Source organism: Grammomys surdaster, unplaced genomic scaffold (genome assembly GCF_004785775.1).
Source record: "Grammomys surdaster isolate TR1022 unplaced genomic scaffold, NIH_TR_1.0 372, whole genome shotgun sequence".
Taxonomy (NCBI): Eukaryota; Metazoa; Chordata; class Mammalia; order Rodentia; family Muridae; genus Grammomys; species Grammomys surdaster.
The window spans coordinates 5,010,445-5,027,915 of NW_021604791.1; the positions used below are offsets into that span (position 1 = coordinate 5,010,445).

Below are 17,471 nucleotides of genomic sequence, written 5' to 3' on the forward strand. Positions count from 1 at the left end.
CCTCTGAGTGAGCGCACAAACTATCTGGGCTGGTTGTCAACAACTCCCATAGCAACTCCCTGCTGGTACTACTTCCTCTGCCAAATAATGTACATCTACTGGACAAATAGAAATTCCTGACTTCCCTTCCCAGGAACCTCACCCCCAATAAGGTTGAAAATTCTAAAAATACGAAAAACACATACAAGCATATGAAATTCTGCCCTGCATCTTTCTGTCTCAAAGAAACCAGCTGTCCCTCTACCAGGCCTCCCTACATCCCTGGAAGTATTTCCGTGCCAAGATGCAAAGGAGACCTCAGGCCACAGGGGTTTCTCTTAACAAGGGGCTGCTGCAGTGTTGCCAGGGCACAGGAAGGGTGAGACAGATCAATTGTCCTGGCTGCACAACCTCCTTTCCTGGCATCTCTTCCCACAGGTCAGCTTACTAATTCAGGGGGAGTGACTACATTCATTTTCCTATCAAAGCTTTCAAATATTTTTCTCTCCTCTCTTCCCTTTTTCTTCCTTAATGCCTCTCTGCACTGTTCCCAGATGAGTGCCAGCCTAGGCTAGCTCTATTTTCCCAGGCAAATGCATTTTCACATAGCTTCTTTATTTCTTGTGCTTTCCATGAATGCTCCTTTAGTTGTCTGTACCACTCAGTTGCGGTTCTTAATGTCAATGAGACGGTTCACATCTTTTTGTTTTTGCTTGGAGTCGTAGTAACCATCTTCATCTTCATTCACATTTGTGTCGAGAGACGTCTCCATTTTGCGGTCACCTGTTCCCCATCTCCAACATCTTCTTGTTTTTCTTTTTCATCGACCTTCTGATTCTCAGCCTGCAACTGTGCATCAATCTCCTCGGGGCTTGTATACTGCCTTATGTGGCTTTTGTGGCCTCCCTTTCTACTCCCTGGGATCTGGGCTTGATAATAAGAACAGATTAATACTTAAGATCTGGGTGTAACAATTCATCAGTTCTACCTCATATACTTCCTTTCCGCTGACTTACTACAAACAATAGAAATGAATGGGCTTTAAAAGAATCATTAGTGTTCTATTGTGAAGAGCCATCTATTCAAACAAGTATTGCTTTCTTGAGAACAAACAGTATAGATTGGTAAGGAAAATGTTATACTTTCGAATTGAGGATAAGAAAGATGTCTCGGGACTTAAGAGTTCTTAGTGCTGTTAAAGGAACAGAGTTTATTTCACATTGCCCACATTGGGTGACTCACTACTATCTGTAACCCCAGATCTTAAGCATCTAATTCCTTCTGTGACCTCTGCAGGTATCTGCAGTACATGCATCCAAACAAACACGGGACACACTAAAAAAAATCTCCTTAAGAAAGATTTTGAATGGAAGAAATGAATAAGAGACCATAATAGCTCTTAAATGATTAAACATGCCATGTACTTATAATGCAGTTACATGATATAGACATACTATGCTATGATTATTTTTAAATGACCAGTAATAATTCCAAAGCAAGATAATAGAGATGGGATAAAATGTTACTTAAATAAATATATAAACATATATGAACATATAATATATAAATATATATAATACATATATTAACACATAAAGAAGCAGACTGTGTGAGATACACAATTTTGCATACTATTAGACGTATAGTATGTGCCCAAATTTTTAGCATGGCAGATTTAGTAACTTAGTTTAAACCAAAAGAATAATACAAAGGAAATTCTGTTAAAAGTGTTTTCTCTATTTATTTAAAATTGAATTCAATATTTATTGAACAGCGGTAAATAACAGGGTTGAGAGTAACTGAAAAAGATCCTATCCTGAGCTTGACACTGGCTTTCGCACCTCACGGGCAACAGTCTCTTGGAACGACGAGTGGTCTTTATCCTTGAGTTTTCTATTCAGCTAAGGATATGTAGAGAAGTAAGACAGAACATAAGTGGAGTAAAACTGGAGAGGTATAAGAAAAATAATTAGGTTCTTCAGCACATATGACAGAAGGAGGCAGAAATTCTGATAATAAATTCCAAAGAAGTTTAAGGAAAACTGACTTCAGTGTCCACCTCACACATGTCACTGTCCAGCAATAACAGTTGGAAGTGGGCTAATGAGGACAACCTTGCTGTTCTTGGACTCATAATTGACAGTGTTACCAAACTCTCAAACGCTTCAATCTGCTTCACAAATACCGTAGCTAATATCACTTTCAATAATTCTGATCATTACTACCAGAATACCTTGACAATTCTGTTTTTAAGGTTGAACATGTTTGATCTTGTGTACATTTAATTTTTTATATTCACATCCTGGCACTGAAGAAATAAGAATAATAAAATAGAACATAAAAAAATCTTCAATATTTTGTTGTCTTAGTCGAACTCTTATTTTCAGGTGTTAGTATCACCCACAGATATCATTATGGCAGCTATAAAATTTTCATCTGTATTCATTTTAATAGATTTATGCAATTCCAAATGAAAGAGGAACCAACATGATGATATTATCTGTTCTAAGAAACTATAACATTTGTTCAATAAAAATCAATACACTGTACAATATCATGCTTTTGAATAAAATAATGTCTTTACAGATCAGCATAGCCGAATCTATATCTACATGAAGAGTTCAAAGGAATTGACTACAACATTTACTTTTTCCTATTTAGCTAGTACTTAGTAAGCCTGATAGACTCAATAATGCAACAATGATTATAGAGAATAAATCATATCATAGGAACAATCTCAACTCCATTTAAATAAGATGTTTAAAAAATAGTTGGCGAAGGAATACTTTCCATGTTGTGGCTTGAAAGTATTTTGCATTTAACCTGGATTGAAAAACACTTTTAGCTGGGCAGTGGTGGCACACGCCTTTAATCCCAACACTTGGAAGGCAGAGGCAGGCAGATTAGCCTGGTCTGCAGAGTGAGTTCCAGGACAGCCAGGGTTACACAGAGAAACCCTGTCTCAAAAAACCAAAAGAAAAAAAGAAAACCACTTTTAATATATTGAGCCTGTGCTGTGATCTACTCTGATAAGTGTTGTGTTCATCAATTTAAAAGAAGTTTCTTTTTGTAATATAAAGACTACTACATAGATCTACAAGTGTTCAAAATGCAGAATAAGTGTTTGTGGAATGACCAGCCATAATTAATAGGTCTATAGCACAACTCTTATACATAATGCTGAGGGAACATCCTCAAAAGGGGGTGCAAAGTTTGCTAAAGTCAAAGGACAAAGATGCCTGCTGCTACATAGTGTCCCCCAGACATGGCAGGAAAATTACACCAAAAAATACTCAACAATATGACTCCTTGAATATGTTCTGTACAATGATGTCATGAGTTGATGTGACAATGTAAACGGAGAAAATTCCACAAGGTCTCATGCATAGATGAAGAGCAGGAAGGTGGTCAGTGGCCACTGAGAAGAGGAGAATCAGTTTCCTCCATGTTTGAACTCCCATATCTTATCTAAATCGCTCAACATGGTCAGCCAAAAACTTACATATGAATAACAGTACATAGAACTGATGGTGTGGTGTGTGTGTGTGTGTAGAAAAAGATAAAATTGACGGGAGAAGAGGGCATGAATTTTGAAGGGAGGAGTAGGACAGAAGCAGCAGTGGAGAGGGGATGAATGGGCTAAAGTAATATAGATGTAACACTTATATACAAACTTCTCAAGAACTAAAAATAAATTACTTATGCTTGAAGAGTCAAAGCTGCTGTCGTGTTGAAAACTCCTGCTTACAGTAGTAGTTGCCTACATGGATTTGGAGATAGGCCGGAATGAAAATGGATCTAAGCCCACTTAAGCCATTTACCACCTAACTCCATTAGCTTATGCAAAGACGGAATGCACTTACATGCATCATGTTAACATTCTAATTGATGTTGTGAAAAACATTATTATAATTAAAATTGGAACACTCAAGCAATCCCTATTAAAATCTGAAAAATGGACTAGATCTAATGCTGAGAGCATTTATCAATTTTGAAATAATATCTGATTAAAGTAGTAACACACCAATCTTAATGAGATAAATGGCAGAAAGGAACAGAATGGAAGATTCATCAAGCAGGTTGACTACGTATTACATCTTCCTAAAAGGCCATAATATTACATGTTTCCATCTATTTATTTGATAAATTTAAAAACATAAGTTGGAAGAAAAAAATAAGGCGTCATAGGAGCTCCTTGAAAATAGTGGTCATTTATAGATAGCAATTTTGTTAACTTTTTATTCTTTTATCTTTTGAGATTATAGTATTTTATACCCCTTTCTTCTCTCCAATTCATTTCATATACCCCTTCTTTGCTCTATTTCAAATTCATGGCCTCTTTTTCATTACTTTTTAAAATTATTTATTTATTCACATTGCATCTCACTCACTGACATCCTCCTGCCCACGCCCTCCCACAACCCCTCTACCCATAACTGCTCCCCTTATTTTCTGAGCAGGTAAGGATGGCTAGGTATCTCCCAAGCATGGCACATCAAGTCTCTGCAGGGCTAAGTGCACCGTCTATCATTAAGGCCAGACAAGGCAGCCCAGCTAGAAGACCATATCCCTTGGCCTCTTCAGGTTTCATGTCCTCAATGTTGTGTCACAGCTAAGGTCACCGACATAGATTCTTGAGTGCCTCCCTTATCCCAAGTCTCTGACTAGTCCTAGAAATGCCCCCCATCACTTCAACATAGGCAGTTGTAGATTTCCATTCATTCTCATGGTTATCTCCCCTGTCCCTTCCCACATTAGATCCTGAACCGCCTCCATCCCCCTCTCTATTCTCTCTCCCACCCAGTTCTCCCCCTCCATCTGCCTCTATTTGATTCCCCCTTCTAAGTGAGATTCAAGCATCTTCACTTGTGCCTTTCTTCTTGTTTAGCTTCTCTGGATCTGTAGAGCATAGCCCATTATATATATATTTCTAAATATACATAAATACCACTTGCTTAGTCTATATAATGTTACTTGTATGTCATGTATATGATTTCAGGGCTGGTCACTTAATATTGGATTACCAATAGTTTTGCGCACCCGAGGAAGACTATTCTTTCTCTTTCTCAGCATTCCTTAGTTACCTGTAGGATTGAAGCCTCTTGGACGTTCCCAGGTAATGTTAGTGTATCTATAGATAGCATTTTTAACTAAATGAGCATGGTGCTCAATATCATCATTAGGAAGGTAGAGGCAATGGGATCAGGAGTTCAAAGACAACTTTGGCTGCAGCAGATTGTGTTTCAGAGAGACAATGTGGGGGTGGAGAGTAAACACTTTGAAACAAATCACTGACTGGGAAAGTATTCTTTAGCAAAATGAAACAAAGCATGAAGTGCCGTTAATCCTATGTCCAAACCACCCTTCCCCCACCCTTGAGCATGGCTAGCACCTTTGAAACATCACACTTACATTCTGAAGATAAAAAGGAAAAATATATATGTGAATTGTAAAATGACCCTATGACTTCCTGACCAGGAAACACATTTCAACCACTTCCTGTATAAATGTCTGCCTCCGTGTGTCTGCTTCTCCTCCCATGCTCTGGTGTACAAGAGACTGGAATGGAGGGAGGGAAGTTTAACCCGGCTCAGATGAGTGCAGGCAGGGTTTTGGTTGGTAGTGAGTATGCAGGCAAAAAAAAAAAAAAAAAAAAAAACCAGGCCTGGGAACAGCTTGGGGAAATTGGTACAGTATAATAGGGGGTAGAAAGGAGTATTTATGTTCCTGGGAAGATGGTCAGGGTCTCTGGGAGCAAGATTTGTGTGGCTGTGTTCAACTGGTCAGGACAGAGGTATTGTAAGATGTCTCCTCTGCATATTCAAGGCCTGTAAGCTATGGGGTTGTGGCAGGGAGGCTTATAACAAGGAGTGAAGCCTGATATCTGTCAGAGTGAAAAATCTTTTCTTAAAGTTGATCGTGGAGCAGCTGGATTCATGGTACCCAGGTAGGGAGAGGGTGGGAGCCAACTCCTTCAGTCCTTATCTGAGGTATCGCAGGTTGAAGCACTCTTCAACCCTTCCTCTGTAATTCTGGGCTGTAATGGTCTCACAAACATCCATAGAAAAATTAGACAAAAACAACAGCAACAAAACAAAAGCCAAACAAACAATAAGAGGCCTTGCTCGCCTCAGTTTTCACAACTATAATATTGGGATGTTATAGTATTTAGTTTAAACTTATTTTCTAAGTAATACTTGTCAGATTTTAAGTATTCACTAAACACTAGCTGTCTTGATTGTTTTACTTAAACACAATAAATATAAAACATGATCGAATAGTGCAAAAGTGAATGGGAGTAGACTACTGTAAAGATGTAAATTAGACTGGCCGTCCCAGGTAAGGAATCTTCTGTGTGTGATAGATAACTTTATACTTACCTCTACTTTCACACACAATATAAAAATGCATCATTACTATCTTAAAACTTGTTATCAGGCCCAAAACAAAATTTAAGAGTTACTTGGAAGTAGTAACACTTTTGTAGCTAGAATCATCCAGGATTTTTCACCATGGCATATTTTCTGTGCCATCGTCCTTTTTGTTGCAGACATTTGAACATGATGCTCTACACATATGCTCCTCATGTCATAAGTAATAACTGCTAGGTAACAACCTTCTACTCTCAATGTGTTTCTTTGTGTTGAACTCGGTATTTTTTGGTAACATTTTCTTTTCCTTCCTCAGAATTTTTAATGCCCCGTGAAAAGCCATAAGATTCTCCCATTGAAAACAAAAAGAAGTACATTCTCTTAATGGAATGAACAGCCTCATGTATTGTCCTTCTATCCTACCATGACAGCTCCCTATGAATGAGCCACTCAGAACAGACTTCCACTGCCTAACACTATTGAGGTCACAACCTCCTCTACATATTGTTCCCTGATCCATGCAGCTCTCTTAATATTATGTCTTAAAATTAAGTTGTCTCCTCTGAACTATGTCTTTCTGATTCTTCAAGCTGAGGAGGCTGCATCTGAGTACATCAGACATCTAGTGATGGTCTTGGTCGTGAAACTATGTGAGGGTGTGGTGGTTTGAATATGCTTGGTCCAGGGAGTAGCAGTATTAGGAGGTGTGGCCTTGTTGGAATAGGTGCAGCCACAACTTCTGTCTTAGTTACGGTTTCCATTGCTGTGTTGAGACACTATGACCAAGGCAGCTCTTACAAAGGAAAACATTTGACTGGGGCTGGCTTACAGATTCAGAGGTTCGATCCATTATGATCAAAGCAGGAAGCATTGCAGTGTTCAGGCAGGCATGGTATTGGAAGAGCTTCTTGGAAGAGATTTTACATCTTGTTCACAAAGCAAACAGTAGAATATTGTCTTCCAGGTACCTACGAGGAGGATCTCAAAGCCTACCTCCACAGTGACACCCCTCCACTAACAAGAGCATACTTACTCTAACGAACCCACACCTCCTAATGATGCCACTCCCTAAGCCAAGCAAATTCAAACCATCACAGAGGGTATATCCTTTATTCTGGTTTGTAACCTACATAGTGAGCCTACTTGGTGTTTGTCGTAAGAATGTTCAGGTAAGTGTGATTGAGTGCAGATGGGAAATGAGTGAAATCATAACTGTGCAAATGTGTGAACTTTTCTTCTTGATTTGCTCCCTCTGGTTTTTCTTTAATTTTTTACTTGAAGTGCATCCTACATTGCGAGTACTATCCAATTTTAAAGCAAAATGTGTATCATAGTCAAAGACATTTTAAAGCAAAGTCTAGGTAAAAAGTTACATTAAAATCCTTCCATTGTCTCTGAACTAGTGGTGAGGTTCTATTAGTGAAATATGTAGGTCCATGACATTTTAAACTGGACTAGTTCTGAAGTGCTTAAACTTACTGATACATTTAATTTAGGGCTTTGAAAACTAAACTATAAAGAAAACAATTTTACATTCATCTCCCTTTCCAGCCATTGGTTGTATGGTAATTCTTTATTACCAATCAAAGCCAGTTGGGAGCAAGGACCCTCAGCTTCTGGAAGTACAGCTATTGGGAGTGGAATTAAGACAAAGCATTAGAACCATTTTCCAACAAATAAGTCTCCTGAAATTTTCTTTTGGTTTCTTTAAAACCTAGGGAAAAAACATGCTATTTTTGTAACATGGAATTTGATTTAGCTCTACGAAACTAATGAGATTAAACTTTATTGTATGTGATAGCTATTGATGTCTTCATCTTTTAAGATCTATTTCTTCCATTTTAATAATTACTTTATTTTTCTATAAATTATTCAATATGTGGTTTTAATTCCCACTATTCACCCTCTACTTGAATAGATTTCAAAATTTACAATGATAATAACAGAAAATGTCAGTATTATTTTGAAGTTATATTCCTGGCATTCTATGTGAGCAACAGAGAAATGTCTATGCTGATACACTGTATGTACTTAGACATCTAAATAAAACATATTTTTTTCTATTAAAAAGTAAATGGAAGGTGTTTCTATAGTAAATTTAGATAAATAATGGGCTTTAATAAGAAATAAAATTTCGGTTGACTATTTCTGAAGAGCAATCGAGGTGATGATAAAAGTGAAGTCGATAGCACTCAGTAGTCTAGCACTGAACCACTAGTGAGAAAAGTAGAACTGTTTAGCATGCGCAGACTAAATCTCTATCTAAACTGTTTTCTTTTTTAATAGAATGAAACTGCCATGTAATACCATATGATAGAAACCATACCTCCATTAACTGTCAAGAAACATTGCATTAAATATACTATCCCTATATCCTTTTTGATGATTATCAGAAGAGAAATCTCAAGTTTGAAGGCATGTCGTTTAGGTATGTCAGGGATTCAAACTTTCCAAAAGCATTTGAAATTACTTGTATTTAAGACAGTATATAACACCTCTTAAGAATCTCTTCAAACCAGTGCTTCTCAATCTGTGGGTCACAACCCCTTTGGGTGTTGCATATCGGATATCCTGAATGCCAGATATTTACATTAAAATTTCTTATTAGCAGCAAAATTATACTTATGAAGTAGTAATGAAATTATTTTATGGTTTGGGTCACCATAACATGAGGAAGTATTCTGAAGACACTAGGAAGATTGAGAACCACTATTAAGCCAACTTGAATTTATTGGCTCAAGCCTTTCTCAAGTTTCTTGTAGCCTCTACTTCTACTTACTGAGCTTTCCACTTCCTTTTATTTAACTCCTTTACTACTCTATATACTGAGAAATAAGAGAACCCTGAAATATTTAAACAAGTCATATCACTTCTCTACTTAATAACTTCAGTAGCCCCCCCCCCCACTGATAATAGCCCAGCTCAGCCTCATGGCTTCTAAAACCTTAATATTCTGGTTGCTACCTAATTCTTGTTTTTCTCATTGAGACTTTACTCTTCTTCTAATACTTGCTGCTTCAGCAACATATTCTCTGTCTATTTATATGAAATGATCATTCCTATCATATGGTTTGTTCATTCTTTTGTCCATAATTTTGCTCATATTTTCTCATTTCACTAACTTAATAGCTCTTGAGTCTGAGCTTAAATACCACACAGGTTTTGTGTATACACATATTTTGAATTTTTCCCTTGTTATACAAATCTTTCTATAACAATTTCTTACATTTGTCTTCTGAATGAGACTGTAAGCTCTGAAAAAACAAAACTTTGTATGTAATATATTGTCAACATATCTACCTCATGTCAAGATTTGTGTATGAGTTGTATTTAAAACTACTCATGAATTGGAGTTTTGGTGCTTGGTTGATCAATCAAACCACTGGAAGATGGTTGGAGCATGAGGGCTCGAAATCCATTGGAAACTGATAATATTGGGTAGAGCTTGACTGAAGGTCATTTACCATAGGATGTGCATTCTTCTTGTCCCTGGTCCATTCCTGTCTCTTTTACTGCTTTCTGACTGACATAAAGGAGGCAGATCTTCACCATCATACCCTCTCTTCCCTCAAGTTACCCCTCTCTGAGGACCAAAGGGAACAGAGACAGCTACCATTAATGAAACATCTAAAATCACATTTTGAGTTGTTCAATCAAGTATGGTGTCAATGATGAATGACTGACTAACAAGAACACAGATGTGTTCCTACCCTAACTGGGCTTGCTCTGAGCAGGAGTAGATCAAGCATAAACTCATCAATTTCACTTACAGGTTTCCCCCCGGGAATATGATTATGCTAAAAGTAAATTGTAAGCAATAAATTTAAAGTCGACTAAACATGATGTGACCATAACTTTAGGTTGCTGTATTCCTCATGGGACCATTTTCCCATGAGTCATTGCCTCAACTAGAATCAATGAAACAAAGAACATAGAAGATTTAAAGTAATTCTTTAATAGTAGAAGATAAAGATTACTCATGCTAAGGCTGGATGCCATATTTTTTATGTTTTTAGTAGGCAATATGCAATACATTATCCTGAACAATAAAGAATACTTTTATCATACTTTTACTCTATGTATCTCTTCATGATGCATAGTCCTCCTTGCCATGTACTCCTTACTACCTCATTTGTGTGACACATGTACTTCTCATCTCCATTGTTTACCTCCACTCTTTCCTCTTCCTTCTTTGTCACTGGATCCTTTCCAAGTATTTACTTACCATCTGCCACTAATTTATTTAGTTCACATCCTTATTGCTCTGGTTATCTTTATTCTCACTATAGTTCTTAAGTTAAAGGTGAGTCAAATGAACATCCAAAACTGGACAAAGAAATGTTCATGAGGCCTCAACCCCACATAAAGAACTTTAGGCAACCATGTAAAAGTAGGGACAGGAATGTTCTCTTCTCCAGGGAAGAGCAAACCAATTGATTGGTCCAGTGCCAATGGTCAGCCCTGAAAAATATATAAAGTAACATTATATATAACATTATATAAAAATATATAAAGTAACATTATATCAAAAGTTTATATTTAGGCATATATATGTATATACAAGTAGATATATGCATGCCATAATTATAGTGACAAAAGAAGCCATGAATTTGTAAAAGGGATATATAGAGGAGTTTGGGGGGAAGATGTGGCAGGGAGAAATGTGATTAAATTATAAGCTCAAAAATAAACAAAAAATTAAATCTACATTTTCAAAGATGACTTTATAATTTAATATATTTAAGCTTAGAAATAGAAGATGACACAGGTAAGAGGGGGTAGGTAAGTGAGAGTTAAAATGATTTAACCTTTCTTAGTCTGTCTCATCTCTGTGAATTTAATGGTACAGAGCAAACACAGGGATGGAGATATGGGATGTAACACATTACAAGAGGAGCTGAAAATAAAATATAGTGAAATATGATCTTTTGTGTGTCTTCAAGTATAACCTATGTAGACTTGTAATGAGCACTTTGGGCAAGCAACAATAAAAGAGTTGTGAAATGACCTAGTTCCTCAAACAAGCATTCAACTTGAAACCTTAAGTAACAACTCAAGAAAAGTCAAGTCTTTCTTGAAAAAAAAATTACTTCTGAATGGCATGAATCACTTGCTACTATTTTTAACACTTCAGATACTTACCATTTTAGATTCATATTCCCAGGGAAAGAGGTTGAAAAATCTTCTCAGATCAGCAAGGAAAAGGACTTTACCCATAACAGAGTTGGCATCTCCTCTGGAGAAGGAGTGAGCACCTCTTTAACAATGCATGATGCCTCATGACATCCGAGGAGCTTGAAGGCTGGATTCTGACTCTGTAGTGGCAGATCCTCCAAGACACTTACATCACACTCACAGTTAGTTTTCCCAACATAGAGATTTATTCTCTGAGGATAATATCTCATAAATAAGGTAGCTTGCTGCTCTGCACATCTTTACTTTATCAGAATTGTGATTTTTCTGTTTGGGAAACAAATTTAACTGTCTCTCTTCATAAGACAAATTGGAAAAGAGGAAACTTCTAAATAGAGTGTCTGGTCATTGTTCTATTTTATTTTGGTTTTGTTGAAATTGTTTGTTTGTTTGTTTACATTTCCTAAAATTTTTTTCTAAATTCTGCCTCGGATACTCTAGTAAAAAAATTGTTTATTCATATTTTAAACTGCTAGTGACTGCTGAGGTATTGCTAGTGAAAGCTGTTTGGTACTTCTGAGTTGAGAAATTCATTAAACAGATTTTTGACTCTACCCTTGTCTAAGAAGTGGAAATACAATGTAAATGGAATGAGAACTATTTTTTCTGGAGTTTTTATTAAAGCAATCTGAAGATGGCAAAGGTAAATAATAGGAATAAACAAAAATATAATAAGGTAAGATTGGGGGCAAAGACAAAAGTATGCACTTATGGGAGATGCTTCTTGTAGAAAGCAGTCCTTGTAGGTTCTGATATTTGAGCAGACTTGGAGAAGAACACAATGAGTTAGCTGTGTTGGCATCTAAAGGAGAGCTGTAGGTAAATCATTAGTTAAAAAATTCTAATGTATTAAAAAGTCCAAGGGCAAAGTGGGGGTTGCAGATGATGTCCATGAATAAGGAAGGGTCTGGCTAATGTAAAGTATTTAGCCATGGAATCCTTTGAATGTTCTCACATCTAGGACACAGGAATGTCTGAGTCACACTCATCTTTTCCCAATATTTCTCTGGCTTACCAATAAATAATAGACTGGAAGCACAGGGAGTAGGCAGAAGACCAAATGAATAGTAGTAGCCATGGCAATTAGCAATAGTTTAGCGAAGAAATCATCCTGATTTGCATTACACTTAAGAGACTATATAGAGAGTGTGTTGTAGTCCAGGCAGAAAAGTATTCAATTGAGCTCAATATATATATATAATGTATAAATGTATATTTTGTATGCATGTATGTATTTCTTATACATAAGTGTAACATGCTTACTCTATGTATTGTTACTTGAGCAACGAATTTTCAGGGCTGAGCAATTGGTTTTGAATAACCAATGGATTTGCTAGCTAAAAAGCAAAGCACATATCTCAAACACAGAAAAGATGCAAATGCTGAGACATTATTTTCTGCATTTAATCCACAGATAATATGTGAGCAAGCATGAGTACTACTGAGGCTCTGCCAATTGCTCATCAACAACTTGACCATTATTAAGGAGGTAGAAAGGATGATCCACAGTCTACTGATATCTCCTCATTTGCCTTTGTTTTCATGACAGTATTAAGTACTACACACTATTTAAGGACTTAGTAAAATTTGATCATTTATTTTATAGTGTTTAAATAATTAATTAATATTTATTTTTCTCAAAACTATTGAGATTTGTAAGGTTTGTAATTTGTAAAATTTGTAATGTATGATATAGTATCTCTCTTTTAATCATACAATTTCTTGGTGTTAACTGCTTGCCTATTTATAAATTATAATATATGTGTATGTGTGTATGTGTGTGTGTGTGTGTGTGTATATACATAATGTATAAATGTATATTTTGTATGCATATATGTATTTCTTATACATAAGTATAACATGCTCACTGTATCTATTGTTACTTGAGCAACGAGTTTTGAAGGCTGAGCAATTGGTATTGAATAATCACTTTGTGTGTACTTCCTTTGAAAAATTATTTTTCTCTCTCTCAGGATTCTTTAGTGGCCTGGAATTCTTGACTATCATCTTCTGGAAGTCTGCTCTTTTTTTGAAAGAAAATAAAGGGGGAGTAGAGCTAGGGGAACGGGGCGGGTATAGGGGAAGCTGAGAGAAATGGAGGAATTGAAAACTGTGGTCAGGATGTGTTGTATAAAAATCTACTTACAATTTTAAAAAGTTCATGGGAGCATCCCCTGCCACATTAGCATATCCACTAGTTGCCTTGTCCAGGAGACTCTACAACTTCCACTTTTCTAAACCAGCACAATCCTTAATTACATTCACTCTGTAGCTAAAGAGAACAACAATATTAACCAATCAAAACCCCCAGAGCTCCCAGGGACTAAACTACCAACCAAAAAGTATACATGGAGGGACCCATGGCTCCAGCCACATATGTAGCAGAAGATGGCCTTGTAGGACATCAATGGGAGGAGCGGCTGTTGGTCCTGGGAAGGCTCAATTCCCCAGTGTAGGGGAATGCCAGGACAGGGAAGCAAAGTGGGTGGGTGGATGGGTAGGTGAGTAGAGGAAGCACTCTCATAGAAGAAGGGGGAGAGAGGTTAGGATAGGGGGTTTCTGGAGGAAATAACAGGAAAGGGAATAACATTTGAAATGTAGATAAATAAAATATCCAATAAAAAAGATATTTCATTTATTCTTGATCAGTCAATCAATCAATCAATCAATCAATCAATCAAAACTCATAATAAAAGCTTTCTTTGATTACCAGTCATGTTGGGTTAGAATTAAACCATTTTTTCAGAACCTACCTCTACACTATTTTAAAAAGATTTTTACAAATTATAGTATCTTAGAATTTGATGTAAATAATCAAGAAAACATTCTTTCATCCAGATCTTACATATACACATTTCAAGTTCAATCATTTTTCTTGCTCTTAGAACCTGTGATTTTCATATGAGCCTCTCTCTGTTGACATGCTTTCTGACAGTATTTATGATCACATCACTAGATTTTCCTTCTCCTTAATACAGATTATATAAGAAAGATGAAATATAGAAAAACACTTCACTATATTTTCAAAAAATTGTCACTCATAATAACTGACACTGTGAGTCTCATTTTAGTGCTTTAGGGATTAGGTATGCACCCACTATGTATCAACATTTTACTACCCGTTTCTGTAATACCATTCATTCATGTTCTTCTGTCAATACTCTTCTTACTAAAAACAAGCCTATATTTGAATCATTGATCAAATGCCCTAGAGGACCAGGTACAAGGCACAGTGATGCTGATAGAACCCAACCTATGATAAAAAGTTCAAGGGTTTTAGAAGGGAATTTTCTAAGACAAAAAAAAAAAATCTTGGTCAGCCATGGGACATTGTTCGTTTCCTCTTTTATGTGTTAGAAATTTTTCTGGTTTAGAATTGTATAGTTCTTGGGCATGCTGTCAGTCTCCTTGAGTTCATATGCCTGTGAAACCTACTGTGCCTGGATGATGATATTTTCTTTTGGTCATCTACTACTTCTTGATCCTTTTCCACATTGATCCTTGAACCCTAGGGGGAGGGCTTTGATAAAAATAGACATTTAATACTGACTGCTCCGAACTGTTTCACTCTCTGCTAATCATTCAGTTGTGGTTCTCTATGTTAATTGTTATCTACAGCAAGGAAACAAAGCTTCTCTGATGAGGAATAAATGAAGCTTTTGCCTATGGGTGCAGCAACATGTCATTAGAAATCATCTTATCTTCGTTTTAATCTAGAGACCTTAACCTTTCCAGTCTTGCTTTTTGTTGTTTTTTATATTTTTGTTTTGCTTCTTTGTTTTTCCCACTTTAGTAGTGTCGCATATTTGTTCCATCTCATGGAGTGGACCTTTAATTCAAGCCAAACGTAGTTGGCTATTTACATAAAATCCCCTTTCTCCAGTGGAGTGACACTGGGTATATTAGCTACACTGAATTTCGATTCATAAGCTCAAAAGTAGTTGGCCAACATAAAAAAGACTTCATGGTTTTTGCATGATTTTTATTTTGGTCTGTTTTTGTAGTTTGTCTTTGAGGTTCCTGTCCATGGATATTTTCATTTATTTTGTTTTTCTTTTTTTTTTCGGTCAAGAGTAGGAAAATATAAAGTTGAGTGGGTAGGGAATGGAGGGTCATAGAACTCTAGTTCTATGCTATACTGATTACTGATATGGTACCTAGGCATCACTAACAGGATAGAAATATGGTTTGTCTTCCTACTTTGGAAAATTTCAGGTGCCTTCTGGTAAACCAAAAGCTAGTCCTTAGCACCAGGGCAGTTGTAGTTCAGGGTTCTCTAGGCCGTACTTCTAATTTTGAAGGTGTGTTCAGCATTAGTAACATACCTTCCACTTCTTTGGAGGCAACCAAAGACAATAGCAATAGACTATATGGTTTGAGAGTTGGGTTTTGTATGTGTATGTGTGTGTGTTGTATACCTTCTGGTTTTTGTATTTTTTCTTTATTATGATGATTAGTCATAGATATTCTTAGTGTCTACATGAATCCCTCACCCAATATGTGTATTCCAACTCTTTTTGAATTCTGAAACTCCCTTATTCTTCTGATCATAATGTCTTTTGATACATAGGAAATTTTCATTACAACATACTATAGTATAATTTGGCTATAAAAAAGTTTTAGAAACAGAAAAAATGTTGTCACTTTACACATTTCAAATATGAAAATTATAGCTTTAACTTTTACTAGATACGTAAAAATTAATATTTTAAATAGGTGAACTTGAAACATAATTATATAAGCACTGAATAGTTACCTACTATTCCAACACCAGGAGTTGTTTTCTTCTTTCTGGTTGAATGGGGGTTTCAGTGAGAGAGCTGTTGATTACTGCCAATGTATGAGTGTCAAAACTGTACCCTTAGACTTATCTGCCATGTCATGAATTCCTTACAAGTAATGACAATGATAAGGGCAAAAGCCAGAAGGAAACATGAGCATCTCAGTTATATATGCTTAATACAAGCTATATGCTTTTAGCTTTTATTGGACAGTATGTGCTTTTTATTCCTTCAGCAAAGAAGAATGAAATGCAAATTGATTCTCTGCCTCAGGAAATGGTATAGGAAGAAAACAAATGCTATATTCAAGCTTCCATTAAATTGGAAATTGTGACATTAAAAGGAATCAGTTTTGTTTTTCTGTTTTGACATTTTATATAACAATACCAATGGTTTATTTTTATAAGAGGAATATGTAGAATACATAAAATAGAACAGATCATGCCCTGTCAAAATTGCAGAGAGCTGGTTTAATGCTGTCAATGCCAGGGTCTTCTGGGCAAAAAATAAAGCAAGCCTCATTCAGATAAATCACAGGTTTTCTTATTGTTATTAGTATTGATTTTTTAAAATAACATTTAATGGAGTAACTTGTCACCAGATCATGTCTATATTCAAATCTTTATTGTTATTTTTGTGTTTGTATATTTATGTATTGCTTATTTATTTTGTAATGTTAGGGTGTAAACAGAAGGCCTCCCTACTCCTGAGTTACAGCTATGCTTTTTATTTTTATGTGGAGAAAGACATTCCATACTCTTGAGGCTGGCCTTGAATTAACTCTGTATCCCAGATCTTGAACAAATGAGCATCTTGCCTCATTCTTCTGACTAGCTACTTTTACTGGATTCCTTTTTCACATTAACTGGGACCAGGTATATAGTTCCCATATTATGAAAGTGATAAACTGATGGAAAGATGATTCATTTACATTTGCAAAATTATAGAAATTATCTTACTGCTAAAAGCTTTCTATGAGTAGGCATAATTAGATTATGACTAAATTTCTTATGAGACCATTTTTCCACTACAGTAATATATGAATAATACTAATGTCCTGGATGTCTCCTAGCATATTTGATAGGGAAACAGCGTTTAAAGTGTGTCAATGTTCAAAAAACTGTCAAGTGCCTTAGTCAATGTTCTA

General features: G+C 36.1%; 1 pseudogene; it reads right to left on the reverse strand.

Annotated features, from left to right (window-relative positions):
- Positions 1-450: 450 nt before the first annotated feature.
- LOC114632248 overlaps positions 451-17,471 on the reverse strand; it is a 107,686-nt pseudogene continuing 90,665 nt past the window's right edge.